The 15,779-nt window shown below is 45.6% G+C and overlaps 1 protein-coding gene across 2 annotated transcripts in view; it reads right to left on the reverse strand.

The window, feature by feature from the left end:
• Window positions 1-15,779, reverse strand: part of PRR33 (proline rich 33) — a 35,661-nt gene that overhangs the window by 18,457 nt on the left and 1,425 nt on the right. Inside the window, exon 1 of one of the 2 annotated variants that reach the window (XM_089520973.1) lies at window positions 15,580-15,600. The exons of the other annotated variant lie outside the window; for it this stretch is intronic. The gene's annotated coding sequence lies outside the window, so the exon portion shown is untranslated. Of the gene's footprint in view, window positions 1-15,579; window positions 15,601-15,779 lie in introns of those variants that run through there. 2 annotated transcript variants of the gene reach the window in all.

Genomic DNA, 15,779 nt, shown 5'->3' on the forward strand with positions numbered 1-15,779 from the left:
AATGGTATTTTCTGGCTAGGTAAAACTGACACATGCATAAGAAAACTCCTTCCCAAACTCTATTTAAAGCTAACTCTTCAAGAGGAAAGGCGGGGCAGATGATTTTCATGTAGAAGGGCCCACATACTAATTGATTTAAACCAAAACCCCAAAACACTGGTATTGGAAGTGAATTTGCAACTAACTGCAGTTCCCATGACCTCTCATGGCTAAAGTTGGAATTCTGCGAGTTATAACGATGATGCTGTTGTGCGCCTTCAAGTTGTTTCCAACTTTTGGTGAACCTAAGAGAACCTATCACAGAGTTTTCTGGGGCAGAGAGGGTATGATTTGCCCAAGAGCACCCAGTGGATTTCCATGGCCCAGTGGGGAATCGAACCCCGGTCTCCAGAGTCACAATCCAACACTCAGAGCACTACACCATGCTAGCTTGTAGGTGTTATACACTAACACAATTGGTGCTTAAGGCCTCGTATGTACTTTTGGGGACATTTCAGAAGCAGGTGTCCAGTGTCTCCTTGAACAATAACAATTTGATGGTGCGCTCCCATGGCTTCTTTGGCTAATTAGTGGTCAGAGGAGCCTAAGGATGCCTGGGCAACATCTTACTGAAACTGTATTGCCAGGAGACTACCACAACCAGGACCTTCCTACAGAGTTGGGAGAAGACAGTCATCCCCCCAAAAACCTTTTTTGGTTTAAACTATTTTTTCATTAATGTTTTAATGAAAAGAAAAATTGAATCCTGCCTATAATATTAATACTGTAAAACATTATTTTATGTATTAGAAAGCTTGACCAACCATGTTTTAATGCTCTTACCATAAAAAATCCAAAGTTATTAAGCTTTGATATGATTTACGTCTTTCAATAAAACACCATTTTTTACTTGCTATTATTCCTATTAAACTTGAATACATGTAGACTATACATAATAAAAAAAAGAAAGTACTCTCAGAGTTGTTTTGGATGAACTTACATTGATTGAAGGATTTGTTTGGGGATGGGTATTTCTTGCACTGTAAAATAAAGTGATTAAAAGGAAGTAGCTGGCACTAAATATTGCTAAAATGAACAACTTCCAATAAACTGTTAAAAGCTGAAATATTTAAATTCAAACTGGCATTGTTGTTTCAGTAAAATGATTGGAAAACAGTAATAATACCCAGATTTTTTTAAAAAAAAGAACAATTAATTTTTTAAAAGGAGTCTTTTTTTAAAAAAAAAAGCTATTTGGTTTAAACCAACCTGGTTTAAACCAAATGGACCTCATCAAAGTGAGACACAACTTCTGGAAAGGATGGTGAGTAAAATAATATGCACTTTAGGAAATGAAAGAGTCTCCTATTTCAAAAATAAATACAGGGAAAATCTCTTACATTTCTAACATTCATGTTTTCACACCAATGACAGGTTTACTTCTAAAAGACACTGTGGCGGGATACAGACGGGCAGGAGAAGACGTCTTGGAGGTGTATTCTGCTGAATACGGAGCCTCCAGACCGCCCGCCCCGGGGGCGTGCTTCAGGTGTTGGGGCTTCCACACGGGGGGCAGTGAAGACGCCTCACCTGGGTCCGTTTCGGACCCGTAGCTTCTATACCGCCGCCTCGGAGGACGCCGCAAAGAAAGGGGCAGCTTCCGCATGGGCGGCCCAAACCGCGGCTTTCTTTTTTCTTTTGCCGCATGAGAAGTGCGCAGCTGCGGCACTCCAGCAGCAGCCGGCAATTTCCCTTTTGCCGGCTGCGGAATGCGCATGTGCACATTTAAAGCGCCAGGCCCCTTTAAACTTTTTTCCCCGCCCTGCCCAAGAACAAAGGTGGCCTCCTGCCAGCTGGTGATCAGCTGATGTTGGCATCCTTGCCCGCTTGCGCATTGCGAGTGCCACCACTGGCATCATGGATGCCTCCTCTCCTTTGTTCCCTTTGGTCTTCCTGAAGCTGCAATCCACAGCCACAGCTGTCGCCGGTGCCACCGCCGTCTTCTCCGCCCCCTCCGCCCCCTCCGCCTCCATTGCCGCTGCAATGGAGGTCCCATCATCCACCACCATAACAGCTGTAGACTTGGATGACAGCAGTAGTGATGATGATGATGACACAGAATAGCGCACGGCAGTGGCTGCCATAGCACTTCATCAGGCTACTGTTGGTGGTGCCATGGCCCTGGCCAGAGTGGCACGCCTCCGCCGATGCTGGAAGGTCCCTGCATCCCAAGACTTGTGGGACAACTTTGTGTCAACCATATGGTCTGATGAGCAATGGAGGCATTTCTTCCGAATGCCCCGTGCCCTCTTCCACAGGCTAGTGGGCATCCTGCGCCCAGAACTGGAGAAGGCAGACACAGTGATGAGGAAAGCCATCCCGGTGGAGAAGAGAGTGGCCATTGGTGTCTTTTCACTGGCACACAAGTCCACCTACATTGTGACGGGGGCGCTGTTTGGGACTGGCGTTGCCTCCGTGGGGGAGATCGTGGTGGAGTTTGCCCTGGCCATGGGGAAGCTGCTGCTGTCACGGACCGTGTACCTGGGGAACGCACGTGAGGTAGGGACAGCCAGACCACCTTCCCTTTAATCTTTGGCAGCTCTGTGATATTCTGTGTCAAGTGTCACCCCCTCACTGTACATTTGCTGTTCTTGCTATGGTGCAGTTGCGCACGTGTAAAAGAGTTGTCATCTCAATTCCTCTGTTTCTCTCCCTTTCTTTCCCCCACAGATTATGGATGCCTTTGGTCGCCGCGGTTTCCCACAAGTGGTTGGCCTCATGGACGGGTGCCACTGCCTGATCATACCACCCTTGGGGCTGAGGAATGCCTATGTCAACAGAAGGGGCTCCTATTCTGTCATCCTGCAAGGGACATGTGACCACACAGGAAGGTTCGTGGACGTGGAGCTCGGATGGCATGGGTCAGCCCACGATGCCAGGGTGGCACGGAATTCTCTCATCTACGAGGCCATGGAGGCTGGCATCTATGTGCAAGGGAACCCCAGCATCAACATCAGAGGCCAGCAGATCGGGCCCCTGATACTGGCTGACTGTGCCTACCCCATTCAGAAGTGGCTCATGACACCGTTTAAGACCCCCCGCACTCCCAAACAGAAGCTCTTCAACAAGAAGTTGAATGGGGCGTGGAGAGATCGTTTGGCAGATTGAAGGCGAGATGGCGCTGTCTCACTGCCCCACTGCTGGTGGCAGAGGAGAACGTGGTGCCCATCCTGGTATCATGCGTCATTCTGCACAACATCTGTGAGACCAAGGGCAGGGTCCTGGATGAGGGCATGCGATATAGGCGCCGTTTTGTGCTGCCCACCCTGGCACCAATCACAGAGGCTCAAGAGAAAGAGAAGAAGAAAGCAGGGGAGACTGTGAGGAATGCCCTGGCAGATTTTTTTCTGACAAGGAGAATCTGAAGGATGGCTCCTGTGCCATCATCTGTGATGTCAGAGTGCATTGTTCTGTAATAGCATAAGCACATGAATAAATGTATCCCATTATCCACAGTTTGAGTCTGCCTATCATTCCTGATCTGTGCTGTGGGCATGTTTTGCCACGTGCCTGAGGGGGACACACACAAACACACACACACAAAAGGTCTCCTGGCGCCTGTTTTCCTGGGTGAAAAAGATACATCAGCTCCAACTGCCAATTGCCCCTTTGACAATGTATCAATCCCCCTCAAATTCAAGCTTTCCTAATGGCTCATTTGAATGTATCAATAGGGCACCCAGAGGGCATCTATTGGGGGAGAGATTCAAACTGCTCCTCTGAAAGCTATCATTGGCCTAGGACCACCTTGGCCTAACGGCCCTGAGCCGCAGGTGCCCATATATACCCGTGTGCAACTGTGCAAGACCCCAGGACGGCGATCAACATGGCAGCGCCACGCAGGAGGGTCCCGGTCCGATTCGCCTATTGGACCGATGAGGAGGTCGGGATCCTCCTGGACTCCCTGATGCCACAGGCAGCTTCGAGGAGGGTGATGGCCAGCACCAACAAGCCCAACCGGGGGCATTTTCTCGAGTCATCTCGTGCCCTCCGAAACCAAGGGTTTCAAAGAACGCTGCACCAATGTAGAGTTAAGTTTAAAACTCTCAAGGCAGCGTTCTTTGAAACCCTTGAAGATTTCGGAGAGGAGCCCCCGGTTGACAAGCGGCCACCATTCTTCTCGCGGCTGAAGTACCTATGGATCAGGGGAGATCGGCCCAGACCAGAAGATCGCCGTCCTCCAGGTAAGTCAGAGCTCTTGCCATGCCCTGTCCTACCCTCCTTGACCCTTCCCTTGCCCTCCTCTCCTTCCTGCATGGTGCCAATGCCATCCCTCCTCTTCCCTTCTGCAGGCGTGCGGCCGAGGCGGAGGCGGAGGGAGGGAGGGCACCGTTCCAGGTCGCCCTCTCCACCATCCTTGGGGAACGAGGATGTCCCCGAGGGTGGGCCACAGCGAGGACCAGCTGCTGTGGCCCCTCCGCAGCCAGAGCAGGCTCCTCTGGCGGCAGGTAGGTCCCTAGGGTGAGGGGTGGGCGTTGCCTGACTGCAGCCCCCACGACACTTGTGCCCTCGTCTGCCATGCCAGCATGGTAACTTGGGCCTTTCCTTCCTCTTTTCCAGGGCTTGAAGTCCTCGCTGCTGTTGCCGCCGCCAAGGAAGAGGAGCCTGGGCCGAGCCGCCGCTTGCCTGGCCAGCCAGAGGACTTGGCCCTGGATGCCAGGGCCATGGATCGCCTGCTCCAAGCCCGGCAGCAAGGTAAGTGTGGAGGTGAACCCAGGGAAGGGAGAGGGGGTACCCAAAACCCTGCCTGTGGGAGTGGGTGATGGGCTCCACAGGCTGATCCTAACCATCCTCTTTCTTTTCCCCCCACAGAGAACCGGACGGAGCGGAGGTTCTCTGCGCTGGAGGAGAAGGTGGAGAAGCTGGCGGATTCTCCTCCATGGAGGAGACTCTGCAAGAGATCCTCCGCCGGCTGCCCGCCCCACCGCCTCCTCCCCCTCCCTGAAGCAGCTTCCCTCCCCTGCCCCCTCTGCCATCCCCCCTTCACCACCACCCCTTCACCCTCCCCCTTCCCTTTGTATATATTGTATATATGTAAATAAAAAATGTTTTGTTATTGTTAATAAAAAACTTTATTTTTTAAAAAAAATTTGTGTGGTTCATTATGCGCAACTGCGGCAGTGTGGCTGTGAGTGTGAATGTGACAGCTTAGGTGCAACTGTGCAGTCTAAAGCTAGGCAGGAGTGCTGGGAGGTAGCAATGTCCAAACTCTGTCCTTCCAGGCGTTTGGACTTCATCTCCCAGAATCCCAGACCACAGGGCAAGGTGGCTGGGGATTCTGGGAGATGAAGTCCAAACACCTGGAAGGACAGAGTTTGGACATTGCTGGTTTGGGGACCAGTGAGCCAGGCATGGTGGGAGGAGAGAACAGGAAGGGTAGACTAGAGTAGATAGGGCTGGGAGGGAACACATGCCCAGGGAGGCGAAATGATGTCTTTATGGGACATCAGGGGACCTAGTGCCTTGTCAGTGCTCCCTGCCCCTTGATCCCAGGCCCCCTCTAGTTGCCCTTTGCCTTTGGGGGCGGGTTGTGGGCGGTGGGACTGCCACTGAGTCACTGAAGAGGCTGGAGGATGGCCCAGCAAGAGGCTGCTGAGACAGTTCCACCTCCATGGCAACTCTTCGGCCTCACTGCCATCGCTGGCGGGTGCACTGGCCCGGGAGACAGGTGAGCGGTCACGGTAGCTGCTGGTCATGGAAGAGGATCCAGCACAAGATGGTGGTCTCCTTCTGGAGCTCCCGGCCCCAGCAGACATTCGTCTGAGCAGGGCGCGGGGGTCCAGAGGTCTCTGGCTGCTGGAGGAATCGCCCGAGTCGGGGTGTTCCTCCTCCTCCTGCTCCTCATCTGTATGACAAGGAACAAGGGTCATCTCTGCCCTGTGCCCACCCCAGGGCCACATCTTCCCCTTCTCCCATTTCCCCCTCCCTTCCCCCCAGGGGCCCTGGCGCATCTTACCCTGAGGGGGCATCAAAAGGTCTTGGGCACATTCAAGGTCCGGGGTCTTGTCCTCCTCCTCCTCCACCACCACAGGCTCGGCTCTGGCTGGCGGGCCCACCGGGACCCTCACACGCTCCCCACTGGTGGCTAGTCTATTGGGTCTGATGCTTCCATCACTTTTAATGAAAGCATGCAGCTCCTTGTAAAAGGGCAGGGGGGTGCCCTTCTTAGTACCTCTGGCCTGGGCATCTCTGTATTGTTTGTATTGAGATTTTAGCGACTTGCATTTTCGGCGACACTCCTCCAAAGTTCTGTTGTGGCCCTTGGCTCTCATGGCTTCTTCCACTTCTCGATATGTGTCAGCATTCAGGTAGGACTGCTCCAATTTTGCAGAATGTTTGGCTGGGACCATATAGCTATAAGGTCAGCCGTCTCCGCATGAGACCAAGACGTCCCCCTGCCTTTTTTCGGGGTGCTGGTGGATGGCTGTGCCATCCTGCCTGGTAGCAAAGGGGAGCCGCCGCACAGCTGTGCCAGGAGCAGCCGAACTGTGCCCGTTCCCAGGTGAAAATGGCGCAGGAATGTGTGTAGGGGGTCACTTTAAATTCCAAACTTTCCCTTATCACTTTCTACAACCAAAACATCCGCCGGCAAAACTTACAACTTCCCGCGATTCCAGCAACGCATGCGCACATGGAGCTCTAGGGTTAGGGTTACGAGACTTAAAATGCGCCGCAGCTGTGCCGCAGCTTCCACAGCTGCATGGCAGCGGACGCTGCAATTAAAGCCCGACTGCAAACCACGCATGTCCCGGACCCCGACCCATTATGCGACGCAGCTGACACGGAGCTTTTAAACGGGCAACTTATATTTGCGGCGTGGCAATTCTGGCGTACCAGTGCAGCAGCTTACAGACGGAGCTGAGCAGCTGTGCATCAAACGGAAAAGAAGCGGAAAAAAGCAGCACCTTTTTAATGCCGCTTCTTCCCGCTTGGGGCGTGCGGGGGGCGTGTTCATGGCGGCATTCAGGTAAGGCCCGTCTGAAGGCTCTACCTTCATGACGTTATGAATACACCCCTTTTTGCCCGTCTGTATCCCGCCTGTGGTTCTTTTTCATTGTACTTGACATGTATTCATGTACAGTGCGCCCAAGTTTTTTTTAGCCTTTTTAGATTGTAAGCCTGAGGGCAGGGAAATGTCTAATTTTAAAAAATGTAAGCCGCTCTGGTAGCCTTTTGGTTGAAGAGCGGTGTATAAATACTATAAATACTATAAATAATAATAATAATAAGTCATATGCGGGTGCCTTTTACTGAAAGCACCCGCATATGACTTATGCTGAAAGCTGCACGACGGAAGTTTTAATGGTGTGCTGCCCATGGTGCACGCACCACGCCACACATCATGCATGAACCCCATTATTTTTAATGGGGCGCGAGCATACACACTATTTGCCCTTCGCGGAGGGGTCCGGAATGGATCCCCTGCATAAAGCAAGGATGTAATGTAATTCTACTCAAACTATAGATACTGAGCTCTTGAAGAATGCTCACATGTGGTTTTGAAAATGAAAGGGAGGGACAACTATAAACTGCACCCAATTGGAATTTAATTATCGCCTGGGCATACTCAATGGTTACTCAATGGAGCCCCTTCTGTTGACATAGGCATTCCTCAGCCCCAAGGGTGGTATGAAGGATTTACAGCATGTTAATTTTGCATTAGAAGCATCTTTGACATGTATAGTTGCATACACATTTTTAAATTATACACCTACAACTTGGAATTTAATTGATGGTCAACATAATTGGATCCTGCATGATTTTACCATTGCTAAAAGATTTATCCCACCAATGGCACTACCCTTCTGTGGCTTGTGTGCTCATGTGAGACAGGAGCTGATGGCAGCGGTGCTGCTGGTAGGGTCTCCCATGTTAGACAGGTCTTTTCTGAGGAGCCAGACTAAATATGCCAAACAGCTATTGGACAGCAGCAGCAATGTGCATGTGTTGGGGGGTGGTAATACAGTTGGTCCTTCCCTTACATGAGGAATCCGTTCCGGACCCCACCGCGTAAGGGAAATTCCATGTAAGGTCAAGCCCTATTAGAAACAATGGGCCTCGTTCCCGCAGTGCGCACCCGGTGCGCCCCATTGTTTCTTCCAGTGTGCGATAGAAGCCCTTCCGGTGCAGCTCCCAGCGTATCCTGGAAGCCGCATATAGCGCACCCGCATATGACACGGGTGCACTATACTAGCAGGGGTTCTCTCAGAGACAACAGCACTGGCACCACAGCTAACATTTGTTAGTACTGCAAAGAAGGAGTATCATGAAAATCTTATGATGAGACAATCCAAAATGAAATGAGATAATGCCATAAGATAATACTGTCAGGTCACAGGTACTGAGGTACAGCAGAGGAAAACGGTGAGCAGCACTGTGAGTAATGATGCAACTGAAGTCTAGCTGAAAGGATGTTCAGCTGTTGATGTGCTCAGAGGTAAAAAGAAAGTCCAAAGCTGCACAACATTAAACTAAGGAGAGATGTAGCAAAAGCAGTCAAAGGATATAATGCAAAGTATGATTGAATCATATCAATATGACTTCAGGGAAAACCCATAAATATAACCATAATCCAAGTTTATGCTCTAACTACAGAGGCAGAATAAGAAGTTGAAAGATTCTATGCTACAGTCCAGGAGGAAATAGATGGCACACCGAAACAGGACTTTTTGTTAATCATAGTTGATTAGAATGCAAAAGTAGGAAACAAAGCAGAATCAGAGATCATAGGAAAATTTGGCTTAGAATCAAGAATGCAGAAGAGTAACCAATCAACAAACTGTTAGCCACACAAAATTTCATCAGTTACTGTCCTGCATTTCTTGATTCTAGGTCAAATTTTCCTGTGTGATGATGTGCCTTTATTGGTGTGTGATCAGTTTTCTCTTGGACTAAGAATAACTGACCCAGAGCCAGAACAACTCTGGACTGAAGCCAGGACAATCGAGACTCTATTACTATGTGCAAAGATAAGACATAGGTTAATCATCACTCCAATAAAAATATCACTCTTTTGTGAATTTTGTTTTAATTTGCTGTATGGCCAGCACAGCTATTCCTAAATATATTTCCTGGATTTGAAAATACCAGAATTAGCCACAACAGGGGAATTTTAAACAAGAAGGAAGGTAGGACTGGAACTTAACTCTTTAAGGTTTCTTCCTCCAATAAACTGAAAACATTTCTTTAGACTTTAATTGGCTGAGTTTTGCCTATAAAACACTTAAATGTTTTTCCAGGTGAAGCAGTACAGATTTCATGAGAAATTCAATGTCCTCTGGGCTTGTGGCTTCACAAGAGATAGAGGTCTAAACTGCACTGCAGAAATAATGCAGTTTGCTACTGTTTTAACTGTCATAGGTGTTTATCACACTATACTCTTATAGTGCTACTATTCCACTTTAACTGCTCTAGCTGCCTCCTGTTGCATTCTGGGATTTGCAGTTTTAAGGAGGGGTATTTAGAATTCTCAGGCACAGAAGTTCTCTGCCTGAGAATTCTAAATACCCCTCCTTAAAACTGCAAATCCCAGAATGCAACAGGAGGCAGCTAGAGCAGTTAAAGTGGAATAGTAGCACTATAAGAGTATATCTCCATCCTATGGAATCTTTGGCTGCTAATGCGGTTCAGTTTTTCTGCCCTTTGTCTTGGTTCCTACATGGCCAAGAAAGGCATGGCCTCTGCCTACAATGAGATCCCTCCAAATCAAATGAACTATAGCAAAGACAACATCTATAAAAGGTAGGCCTGTGACTCCAAGACCGTCATGTTTTTTTTCTTTCTTCTGTATGATTTTTAAAACATCTTTTGCTTGATGAAGACCCAATGGAGCTTCATTATGTGTCTGTGTATTTTGGCTGGCCAATAAAGGTATCATTCATTTGTGGATTTTGAAGTTTGTCTCACATCACTCCTTTGGTGAAGCTGGAACTAACCACAGCACAAGATACCAAAACATATGTTTACTGCTTACAAACCATTTTGTTATGGCTATGGTACTATGGTACTTATGGCACTAGATCCCATCTGATCTTGGAAACTATGCAAGCTCAGTGCTGTAGGCTATATTTCAGAGGAAGGAAGTGACAAAACCATTCCTAAGCATTCGTTCCCTAAACCCAAAAACAAAACAAAACAAAACCCCAAACCAAAAAAAAAAAACCCTATGGAATTCATGGGGTCACCGTAAGTCAACAGGCAGCTTGGAGATGCATGTGTATAAGTGGTGCACTGAAACCTATGCAGTCTTATCAACTGCAGCACAAAGCAGACTAGACATCTGCTTGTTTGTACCAACTTGCCTCATACAGAATTGATATGATGCTTACATCATAATCATGTACTGTCCTTCTGTTTAAAACAATATACAGTATATTTGCTTCTCAGGGATGTATAACAATTAATGGAAAGGTGTGCTAAAGATTAAATAAGCTAGGAAAAATTCTTGCTGATCTTTCAGTGGACCAGGATTTGATGCTTCTCATCTATGCTTTTGCATTATTCCTGAGAATCTCCAGCCTGTCCCTTGTTTACACACTTATTTGGCTGATTCGGCATCCCATGTATCTTTGCTCCAACATACCATCTCCTCTCAAAAGAAGTCACCCCCCCCCTTACAAATCCATTTATAAAACTAAAATCAGGAAGGCCATTGCTTTTAATTCATTTTGTTTTTTAATATTAGAATTTGTGTCATTTTATTTTAATAGTATAATGCAATTATATTTTTATTTGCACCTGATTTTTTAATTACCCTGATTGTTGTGAACTACCTTGAATCCCAACTTTGGGAGATATAAATCAAAGAAGGAAGGTAGGAAGGAAGGAAGGAAGGAAGGAAGGACGGAAGAGTCTTCAACCGCTTTTTTCAAAGTTCTGCACTTTATTCTGCAAAAATGAACTTCCACTGGCTACCTTTCAAGTATGTTTCTTTTTCAATATCCACTCTGATGTATTTTTTTTCCATATCCCACCACCTTGCCATCATAAGAGAACAGGGTTTTACTTTAAGGTAACACTACAAAGCACTACAGAAGCTATAAACAGGAGTAAGCAAGTGCTGATCGTCAACATGTTTTGGACTACAATTTCCATCAGGCTGGGCCAGCACTGCCAATCATGGGAATTGTAGTCTAAAACATCTAGTTTTCACCCACTACTACTGTAAACACTGCCAAAAGTGCCAAACAGAAGTGGGAGGCAGATGCAAATGCAGTTCTTGTGGAGGGCACTATTCATCCTAGGGTTCTCCCTGTAAACCACTTGTGAATCCATGTATGCCACCTTGTACTCCAGGATGAAGAAAAGCGAGATAATAAATAAATGGGATCCCTACACCATTGGTCATTTATTTTCAAGTTGTGGGAAGAAATAGTCCCACTATATTCTGATGAGGTCAGGCCTCATCTGGAGTACTGTGTCCAGATCTGGGTGCCTCATTTTAAGAAGTATATAGACAAGTTGGAGAAAATTCAGAGAAGGACAGCAAAGATAAATGTTATGGAGAACAAAACATATGAGGAAAGATTGAAGGAGCTGGCTTGTCCAGCTTTGTGAAGAGAAGACTGAGGAGTGGCATGATGTCCTCTTTAAATAACTCAAGAGCTCTCACAGAGGAGGGGACAGGCCTGTTCTCTGCTACCCCAGAGAGTAGGACCAGGTTAAATAAATAAATAAATAAATAAATGCTTTAATTTTACCCCACCTCTCTGACAGAAAGACAAGTGAGGCGGCTTACAATTACAAACAATCTATACAATATACAACATCCCAATTATTCCCTCCCTCCCCTAAAACATCAATTAAACATATTATCATTAAAATAATGGTTTGATGTTACAGGAGGGTAGATTTCAATTGAACATTAGAAGGAACATCTTGACAATAATAGAGTTCTTGCAATAGAACCAACTGCTTAGAGGGTGGTGGTGGGGTCTCTTTCTGTGGGTGTTCAGAAAGAGGCTGAAGCGCTCCCTGTTGGGGATGGTTTAGCTGGAGATTCTGCACTGAACAGGGGGCTGGGGTTGACGACATATGAGGCCCCTTCCAGCTTTATCATTCTATGATTTCAATTTCAATTTCAATTTGCCCCCAACAATGTTAATTCTGTTTTCCCATCCACCCCAGCCCACTTTCTTCCCAAATATGGATGGAAATTTTGTTTCCTATTATTTGTTTCTTGGTCAAAAAATATGTGCCTGACAATATGGATGCCCCCATTAGAAAGAATAATAGAGCACTGAAAAGTTTGTGGAGTTTTCTCCTGTTACTCAATTATCCCAGAATGTTCCATAGGGTTTCTTTCCTTTTTTGCACATGCCTTTTGTGTGCAAAGCCACATTTTCTACACAGTATTTTTTATGTAGGAACACAAGGAGGGCTTTTTTTTTTTTTTTTTTTGCTTTGCACAAGACATAAGGGTTTTTTTTTCTGCCTGGGAAAATTCTTCAGAATGTGAAAAAACTCTCCAGAAAAAACTTCAGAATGCTTGAATATAGGGGAGAATGCTACACAAAAATATTTTGTTTTATCTCAGACTGGGGAGAAAAGTGCAGTAATTATTTATCCTTGCATGCAAACTAATTGAAGATTTACATTCCTACTCCCAACTCTGCATTATTCTTGCATGTCAGGATGAAATAACTGAAGATTTATATCTCTACTCCTAACTCTGCCATTTTATATTGATATATTTTAACATACTGCAGATTGTTGCAGTTCACTTCTTATGGAAAAGGAAAGGGTGAGAGAGGGGCATAGCCTAGGATTGCAACTTCACTGCAAAAATAATCTGGTTTGATACCACTTTAACAGTCATGGCTCAGTGCTATGGAACTCTGGGAACTGTAGTTTGTTGTGGCACCAGAGCTCTATAACAGAGAAAGCTAAATGTCTCACAAAACTACAAGTCTTGGTATTTCATAGCATTGAGTCATGGCAGTTAAAGTGGTGTCAAGCTGGATTATTTCTGTATTTCAGATGCAGCCTATGTCTCTTATTAGACAGCAAAAAACTAGAAACATAGATAGGTTTCTACCAAAAATATCCACACTGAAGTCTTAAAGAGGCAAGAGTTTGTACTGCTAGGCCACCAACCTATAATGAAAAGTGCAGAATGGTAGTTAGGGACAGCAAGCAAAAGCAATGATGACGGATGAAAGAAAAAGTAATTATCTCTGAAGAAAATATCCTGACCCCATTGTCTGTTGTGCGGTCTTTTGAGTTATTTTTGAGAATTTCCTGTAGATCACAATAAATGCCACTGGCCTAAAATGGAATACATGAGGCAGATAGGACCTGGATGGAAGAGATCTCAATACAGAGGTGCTTTGTGAACTGATACATGGATGGCATATCCTTTCACATCAACAAGAATCATGTAGGAAATGGTAATGATAACTGGAGAGGACACTAAGGTTACAAACGTAACGAGAAAAGTGAAAGGCATAAAAGAGAGAGATATCACTAATAAGCATGGTGCTCATGATGCTGAGGCAAAAAGTGGATGTGTACACTTAATAATTTGCCGTTCAGAGTGATCAGCTATGAAGACAATTGAAAGAGAAAGGCAGCGATTCTCTTTGTTATGCATGTCAGTAAAGGTACATCTGGATGATGCACTAACTGATGTCTTATAAAGCAAGAGAATGATGCACAGGATAGACAATTGGTCTAATAAATGAAGTATGTACAAAAACCTGAGTGAAGCTGTGGGCTGTGCTGATGAGGCAAATAAACAACCCAAATCAAATAGATAGATAGACAGAAAGATAGATAGATAGACAGACAGACAGATGGACAGATAACTGCCACCCTTTATAGCCACTATCACTGGTTTTATTAAATGTTTAAATGGTGCATAGATGCATTTGTGGAAAATCATCAAGCCTAGTGCAGTCTATCCCTGAGCTACCAAATGTGGTGAGCCATGAGCTGTTGGCGTGCTATACATTTCCAGGAAACAAAGAAAAAGCATTTTAATTTGTCACTCTTTGTATCTTTTTTTTCTCTCTGAAGGCTTTTATTTATGATTGTCTATTTATGTTTTGAATATGCTTTGAATTTCTTAAGAGTTGCCTTGAGTGTAAGAAAGTAAGGATAGACATCATTGCAATTAACTAAAACATAGCCTAAGTGTCTGGTAAACAAGGGCAGCTATTTATTACATAAGATAACATTTTCCACCAGCCTTTCCAGGAGTCCAAGATGCATCCAGTGGTGCCAGCTTGGCAAGACTTTGGAGGCAGCAAAAAAGACCTTAGTTTGCAGAATGAGCAAAGGGGTCTGCAAATGCAGCATACCTGGAATACCACATTTCAAAGTGAAATAATATATGCCATCACTTAAAGAAGTGCCTGCCCTTGTAAGACTATCATGTCCAGAGACTAGATTCACTCTCAAGGTGGAAGGATGTTCCCCCTTTAGGTAGCTCTATTACACATTCAAAAATTAATGTTTAAGAGGTTTGGGATAGACACAGAACTTGGAGAAGTCCCTAGCTGTTTCTCTCTGTCCCCCAGAACCAGTCACCTGATGCAGTCACCTCACTATGCCTAATGATACAAGAAGTAGCAACTATACTAAGGGCCATTTCACATTCACAAATATTGATATGATTCCACTTTATCTGCCACGAGTGCATCCTATGAGATCCTAGCTTCTGTAATTTGGAGAGACACCAAAATACAAAAGGCTAAACTCTCCGAACTGCCAGTCTCAGGATTCCTCCCTTTGCAGATGTTGCCACAGCAGTGAATCACAGTGTGAAAGGGCCCCTGAGAAAAGTAAACCACTAATGCGCAACATGCATATATAGTATGATAAATATGTTAATTGTTAAGGTCTCCATGGCTCCTTTTAGTTGTTTTGGGGCTGTAGCTGATTAATAACACAATCTATGCATGTCTACTCTTGAGTTGAGTGCTCTTTCTCCAACATATATGGATTTTAGGTTGCAGACAAACACTTTTATCTCTCTGGTAAGTCTCAGATGGACCTGATTTTTCAGCAGGCGCATCCAGCATCTAAAATGAAGCCTACTGGGCAAGGCTGGATTAAGACATTTAGAGGCCACTTTATTGTGCCCCCATATATATCTAATTCAAAATATGAACAATAATAATGATAAAACAATTTTTTAAAAAAAAAACCCTCAAAATTTAGAGAAACTCCCTCATCTTCCATGGAACCTAATTCAGCTGCACCGTTTGCAGTTTTGCACCATTTGACCCATGGTGACTACAGCAATGGAAAATTTCTGTGATGCCCCCTTCTCTTGATGTGCACATGCTTCTGTTGCTTAATGGTCAAGCCAGCCCTGCTGCTGAGAGACCCTGGTCTTTCTGGAAAGGTATTTCTAAATTCAGTCACATTCATGTACAGTATATAAGATAAGGAGATGATATGATACGTGGAATATACCCTGCAATGTTTCCTCTTTTCTGTATCATCTAATGCTGTTGGTAGCCAAGTGCCCTATTAAGAGACCAGGCAATGTGCCCTCAGATCAGGCAGCTAGGTATACCTTTCTTCTGTACTCACCAGTGCCAGTGCACAGATTTCCTTCCACCAGCCTTCTTGCCTACTGTATGATGCACTTGGCGACAATTTCACCATGAAAGGCTGCCTATAAGGTCACAGAGGCTGTAAATCCGGCTGTCAGTTCTGCATTTTAAAAGGAACCATCCCAGGAACTTTGTAGCCTCCTTCGGGTTCTTGATTTCTGCCCATTGTAAGCGTGC

Source organism: Sceloporus occidentalis, unplaced genomic scaffold, assembly GCF_023333645.1.
Source record: "Sceloporus occidentalis isolate IW3139 unplaced genomic scaffold, rSceOcc1.0.p SCAF_4, whole genome shotgun sequence".
Classification (NCBI taxonomy): Eukaryota; Metazoa; Chordata; class Lepidosauria; order Squamata; family Phrynosomatidae; genus Sceloporus; species Sceloporus occidentalis.